This window comes from Mustela nigripes, chromosome 12 (assembly GCF_022355385.1).
Source record: "Mustela nigripes isolate SB6536 chromosome 12, MUSNIG.SB6536, whole genome shotgun sequence".
NCBI lineage: Eukaryota > Metazoa > Chordata > Mammalia > Carnivora > Mustelidae > Mustela > Mustela nigripes.
The window spans coordinates 155,968,477-155,976,036 of NC_081568.1; positions in this window are offsets into that span (position 1 = coordinate 155,968,477).

Genomic DNA, 7,560 nt, shown 5'->3' on the forward strand with positions numbered 1-7,560 from the left:
GATTTGACACTTAACAATTAGATACCACACACACATGCACACACACACACTACTTTTAGCAATATGTATGCAGGAGTCAACCAATAACATTTTTCCACTTAAAATCACAAGTTCTCCATTGAATGCAGTCAATTCAAACCGTGAGAATAATAAAAATAATTTTATTTTCTTTTTCCCAAATACTTACAACATATTATGAGCATAAAAATATGTTCTCCTTCTATTTAAACTACCACCCTGGATACCATCAATACCATATACCATCACTATACACCTTTATTAGATTTTTATAATGTCAATATTATAAATTTATGTACTTATTCTAAATGTTTTATGTATGAATTATAGAAAGTGGAGATTATCCAGAACAATTCAAGGAAGAAAAATGAAAATTATCAATGTTAATCAAATTAGATAGTCACTACAACTTTGTTAGGCATTTAGGCTGTCTCCAATTATTTGCTACTATTAAAAAGATGCATATTAAGGTGACATGTCTCCAGAAAAAAAAACCTGAAATCTCTGCAGATTTCACACTTATTTATTGATTGTTTATTTATTGTTCACATGCAGTCCAAACCAGTGTTTCTGATCACTTTCAAATCGTGATTCAGGGATGAATCATAATGATCCCATATTAGGGATCCACCATCTTTAACATGTGGCTTTCAAGGTTGACATGGAAAGGGAAAGAGCATAAACAATTACCAATGAGACTAGAAGTGACACACATCACATATCATTTATGTTCACATTTCATTGGCTAGGGCTTAATCAGATGGTCATCTCTGACCACAGGGGAGGCTGGGAAATGTGCATTAGCCGTGTGCCTTGAAAAATAAAGAAATGGTTTTGGTGATTAGTTAATGTTTCAATGGCATAGTGATTGTAGATAATCCTTGTGAGTAACTTTCATATTCATAATGATTTCTTGAAGAGAAATTTCCAAAAATTTCTCTAATAAGATTGTTTCTCTTGTGATTCCAGAGAATCATCTTAATATATTATAAGTATTTTGAGCAAATGTCAGTCTTCCAGCTTTTTACTGCAGCCCTAAATGGTAGATAGTTTGAATATGTTAGTACTTTTATTGGGGACTCTGCTTTCCTTTCAGGAAAAATCATGGATCCACAGTCTCTCTGTCCTGTGTTCATTTTCCTGATGATATTCCATAGATAGAAAATAGACTTTTCTAGATAAATTTCTGTGTGCATAATTATGTATGTATATGTCAAAACCTAGTTAAATATAATGTGAAAGTACATTCTGTTTATTTCTAGAGACATTCATGTTTGCATACCACAAAAGGACAATTTACAAAAGTTTGGATGTTGGAGAATCTTTTCTGAAACAAAGATTTGTTCTGAAAATCATCCATATTTTTACTTGCCTAGAATACCTTAAAAGTTCAAATACTTGACTTTTGAATTTTGTAGTCTTTTATTTATACAGACCAAAGGTTATTCTAAAACTATTTCCCATTCACTATTTATTTCTCTTAAATTTGTAATCAACAAAAGTAGCCAATAAATAAGGAAAATTCTAACAAGAATGAAAATAATTCCCTGGAATCTAAAATATAAGTTGATGTCAGCAGCACTTAATAGTAATTTCTTGCTAGATTCTTCTACCACGTTATAGAATCAGTTCACTCCCCATTGAATTGATCACCTCCTAAAAGGGATCTGTATTGATTCTTCCGTATCCTCTCTATTGTTCACAAATTTGATTATTGCATTGGCTTCTCAGCAATTTTTTTTCTGGGCTTCTCCTTAAATGATTGCCTGTTTAACTCAATAATTCATGAAATGGAGGTTTTTCACACATCTTACTACAGACTTTTCTTATTCAGTCTCAGTGCTAAGTATGGCCTTAACTTCTCTTCTGTATTTCCTCTTGAAAGTACTGGTTTATGGTTAACAATAATTCTGTCTTGAAATAGAAAATATGGTTCTGAGACTCAAAACAAATGAAATATCGATTCAGGCTAGAGAATATTTTGATGTTTAGTTTTGCTACAGTTCAGTTGTTTTAGAAAATATGTAGGTTTGGATTTAGTTCAGACTGGTTCATTGGTTTCTTTTTAATGGATTTGATTTATAGTTCTGTAAAAAGTTTAATATTGTGTTTAGGTCAGAGAGGACACGTTCAGCAAAAAAGTTGTTTGTTGCCAGTTTCAGCTCATGGGTCATTGCAAGGACTGGGTGTTGTAACTGTTTCCAAAGCCTCAGTGTGGAGTTTGCAGCTCATTGTGGAGTCCTCATCCAAAGGACAATAGATGCCATTCACCTCCCGTAGAATTGTGACCACTCACAGTAGACCTGACACTGTTATATACACCCCTGTGAGATCTGGAGATAACAAAGAGTTGCATGTTTGGGGATTATTTGTCTTTTCAGATATTCCAGGATTTTCTTTTGCTTTTCCTCTGTACAGATAGGAGGGTTCCAATGATATCAACCTTTGAATGTCGTTGAATGTCTACAGTCTCAATGTTATTTTTTTATTCTGTTTTTATTCGCATTGAATTGATTACATCCTAGGCAACAATCTCAATTTTAAATGGACTTCTTCCTTTTGGTTTATTTAGTGGGCTTTGATTTCAGAATTATTGCACATTTTTAGGACACTCAACTGCAAGTCTGGTTCTCTAATGAATTCCACCTTCTCTTTTATTTTTATGGCTAAGTGTGAAGAAGGATTATGAAGTTCTTGAGTATGGTGGTAGTCATATTTTTTTTTCCCTCCTGGGAATGTTTTATTCCAAACTCCACTTCAAAAATATGGGTGGGGTTGTCACTGGGCATAACAATAGTGGAGGTGAAGAAAGGGAGCAAAAATCCTCCCACTAGAGAAACTCTTTAAAGGCTGGATAAATAGTAAGAAGTGTGTTTAATACAACTAATTTGTAGAAAAATGTGGTGCCAAGCCAGAATACATTAACAAGGTAAGGCTTTGGGGCCTCTAGGTAAGATAATATATTGCTTTCATTAAAAAGCAATCTGCATGGGCGCCATCCACCAGCACTGGAAACCCCGCAGCTGTCACCTTTATCAGGGGAACAAGAGCAAGTACTACATTTTAATCACTGGAATTTGTCAGGAACAAAAAACAGCGAGTTTCCTGCAAATCAACAGACATGTATCTTGATAAGGGAAGTGCCCTGGGAAAGGACAGCTACATACCACGTGACACCACCAATTCCAGGGTGATCAAAGCCCAGTAATTATTTAAGATAAATCTAGTGATCTGGGGCTTTAGGATGAAACAGTTGTCTTTGAACAAAGCAGACACACACTTATATGAATTATCAGTGGCTTAGAACATGTTTAAATCAGAGTATACTCTGCAGGGTTGGAAAATAATGGACAACAAAACAATCAAGCCCACCCTCATGCTGATAACTCCTTTCTGGCTATGTTATATTTTTATTAAATTGAGAATTCATCAGGGAAAAATGGAATAAGAGTCAGGAGAAGCATATCAAACAAACAAACAACAGCAACAACAAAGAAAAAAAACATGGACAAGTAAGACAGGAATGGGGACTATTTCCTACACACTCACACCTCTCACATTTGCATTCAGAGAAGCAGAACCTAGCCAGGCCCGGCAGTTGCCATTTGAGCCCTGTTCCCATTCAACTAAATGGAGGGTCCTTGTAAGAGATCTCGTGGCCTGAGATGTCTTGAAAGAGTCTCTGTGCTTTCAACATAAGAAATTAGACTTAAATTTAAAAATTATAGTTTTTTCAAAGGTTCCAAGCAAGCAAAACAAATCAAAATTGGAGATATATAGATATAGATATAGATATAGATATAGATATATTATATATAACAGATGTTTTAAGGATTGAGACATCATAATGAACTATGCCAGAGAAACCAAACAGGGTTGGAATTTACAAGTTAGAGTGCCTTGAAATGAAAAACATCTGAAAGATCACTGAAGTGTAAGAAGATGAGACATAAAAGATAAAACATCCTGGCAAAAGGGGGACCATTTACTCACAGGGGAATAAACTCAAGGGAAACTGAATTCCATCTTTGAAAGTCATTGACGGTCCCAACCAAAGGGACTGTCATATATTTTCAAAACACAAACAAGGCTCTGGTTTTAATTACACCAGTAAAATGCTGGCTCCCCAAATATCAGTAAAACAACCTGTTAATAATACAAGATAGCTTATTCCTTATCAAGCTAAGAAAGAACATAACTCCATATATTTAAAAAATTGTATGACTTGAGATGAAGTTCATATAACATAAAGTCAACCATTTTCAAGTGTGCGGTTATGTAGAATTTCATAAATTTGCAATACTGTGCAACCATCACCTTTATCTAGTTCCAAAATATGTGCATCACCTCCATAGGAAATCCCTTAATGTTTAAGCAGTTGCTACCTGTTCCCCTACCATGCCCCCAAATCCATGGCAACCACTTGCCTGCCTTCTTTATCTATAGATTCACCCAATGTGGATAGTTCATATAAATGGAACCACACAACCACACAAACCTGTTGTGTCTGGCTTCTTTCACTGAGTGTAATCTTTTTGAGATTTCTGCACACTACATCACATATCAGTACTCTGATTTTTTATACCTGAATAGTATTTCATTGTATGGATATACCACACTTTGTTTCTCCATTTCTCCATTGATAGATGTTTGACTTTGAGTCATCACTGTCTCATGTTTTGGCTGCTGTGAATACCACAGACTTGAGGGAAGGGCAAGTTCTAGTTTATTGGAATTTTAAAGTCTGGGTTCAAGGCTGGTTTTTCAAAGCCAGGAATTGAGTAGGGCCAGATAAGGATTTTTGTGTCATAGTTTGAGAGGGGTAGGAATGGCAGCATTTTGAAGCAAAGGCTTAAGGAGTCTTGGGACTGGGAAGTTCTGTATGATATTTTTAGTTGAAGACTTGATTGATCTTTTTGAGAAATTTCTGTAACAAACAATCCAGTTATTTACTTGGACAAAAGACTCTTGAAATAGTAAAATTATGTTCTTGACAACAATGGAATCCTAATGTCATGTTACTGCAGATGCTATGTTGTGTGGTACAGTCCTCACACTACAAGAGGTGGAGATACATTCTAAAGAATGCATTTTCTGGCGGTATTGGTTGGGGGCAAAACTGATCTTGAACCATTCCAACCACAAAACTCTGTAAAGTTAACCAAGGTCAATCCATAGACTGCCTCTGAGAAATGGTAGGTTTCTGGGGAGCAATAACCATATCTGTCAGCCATTTGCATCACAACATCATAAATGATCTAGCACACAGTAATGGCTTCCTAAAGTCTAAAGGGATAATAATGACATAACATTCTTATGGTTGTGATTAAGTACACATTTGTCTCAAGATACCATATATTTTGCAATAGCAAAAATGAGCACCACTTTAAATACCTTAAATTAGTTGCTTCATATTACCTGTGCTCATGGGAAGCTACTCTATCATTGAATAAAGATTGCATGGAGCACTTGGCGTGGTGAAAAAAATAATGATACTGTTATGCTGAAAATAAATAAATTTTTTAAAAAAGAGTGATCCTTTGCAGTTCGACCATTTACCCAATCTCTAAAGGGACATGGGAGAAGTTGGAATGTTCTTGAATGTAGGAGCTCAAAAACTAAATTAAACTTGCCTGCCAAGCTAAGTAACAAAAAGCCCATGCTGCGCTATAACACGGAGCATATTTATAATGAGAGTTTCCTGTAATTAAAGAAAAACTAACTGTAAAGGGGTAGAAAGAACAAATATTTTACTCCTGATGCCTGTGGATCAATCAGAAACAGTATTGCAAAAGAAAAGACTTGACTATTTTCGAATACAAATAAAGGGAATATTGTACTGCACGAGGAAAAAAAAATTTTTGCTCCTTAGAATATATACTTCAGAAATCCTTAATACAATTTCTAAGCTAAAAAGAGTGCATTCATTTACCTGCCTCTAAACTCTGAAGATGGGGAAAGAAAGTGGAATCATCACTTGTTTCAATAACCACTTGTCATCGAAAAACAGTTGCTTCTTTTGGAAAGAAAAAGAATTGCCACTGATAAAAATAATGAATATTATTTCAGAGAGTTTTTTTGAAGTGGATATGAAGTATGAGGGTCATTTACATTTTTCATAAATTTCCCCAGTACTTCTTTCCTCTTTTCTATTAAAGATTTATTTATTTGAGAGAAAGAGGGATTGGATGAGCCCTGGCAAGGGGAGGGGTAGAGGGATAGGGAGAGAGGGAATCTCAAGCAGACTCCCAGCTGAGCATGGAGCCTGACACAGGACTCCTTGCCACAGCCCTGAGATCATAACTTGAGCTAAAATAGAGTGGGATGTTCATCCAAATGAGCCACTCGAATGGCCCCAAGAATTTCCTTCTTTTTAAGGCTGAATAATATCCTATTTCCTATATGTGTCATGCTTGTTTTATCCATTTATCTATCAATGGACATTTGGGTTGCCCTATGTTTTAGCTATTGTGAATAATGTTACTGTGAAAACAGATGTACAACTATCTGTTCAAGTCCCTTCTTCCACTTATTTGGGGTGTATAGCGAGAAGCACAATTGCTGGATCATACAACAATTCTCTGTGTACTTCTGAGAATCGCCATCAAATTTTCCACAGATGCTATGGCATTCTGTATCCCCACCAAAGTGCACAAGTGTTCCAGTTTCTTGGCATCCTCACCATCCTTGTCATTTCCTGCTTTACCTTATTTTGTCTATTTTTATCTTTTTTAAAATTTTTTTAATTTTAATAAACATATAATGTATTTTTATCCCCAGGGGTACAGGTCTGTGAATCACCAGGTTTACACACTTCACAGTACTCAACATAGCACATACCCTCCACAATGTCCATAACCCCACCCCTCTCTCCCAAACCCCCTCCCCCAGCAACCCTCAGTTTGTTTTCTGAGATTAAGAGTCACTTATGGTTTGTCTCCCTCCCAATCCCATCTTGTTTCATTTATTCTTCTCCTACCCCCTTAACCCCCCATGTTGCATCTCCACTTCCTCATATCAGGGAGATCATATGATAGTTGTCTTTCTCCAATTGACTTATTTTGCTAAGCATGATACGCTCTAGTTCCATCCACATCATCGCAAATGGCAAGATTTTATTTCTTTTGATGGCTGCATAATATTCCATTGCGTATATATACCACATCTTCTTTATCCATTCATCTGTTGATGGACATCTAGGCTATTTCCATAATTTGGCTATTGTAAACATTGTTGCTATAAACATTCGAGTGCACGTGCCCCTTTGGATCACTACATTTGTATCTTTAGGGTAAATACCCAGTAGTGCAATTGCTGGGTCATAGGGCAGTTCTATTTTCAACATTTTGAGGAACCTCCATGCTGTTTTCCAGAGTGGTTGCACCAACTTGCATTCCCACCAACAGTGTAGGAGGGTTCCCCTTTCTCCGCATCCTCGCAACATCTGTCATTTCCTGACTTGTTAATTTTTTTTTAAAGATTTTATTTATTTATCTGACAGATAGAGATCACAAGCAGGCAGAGAGGCAGGCAGAGAGAGAG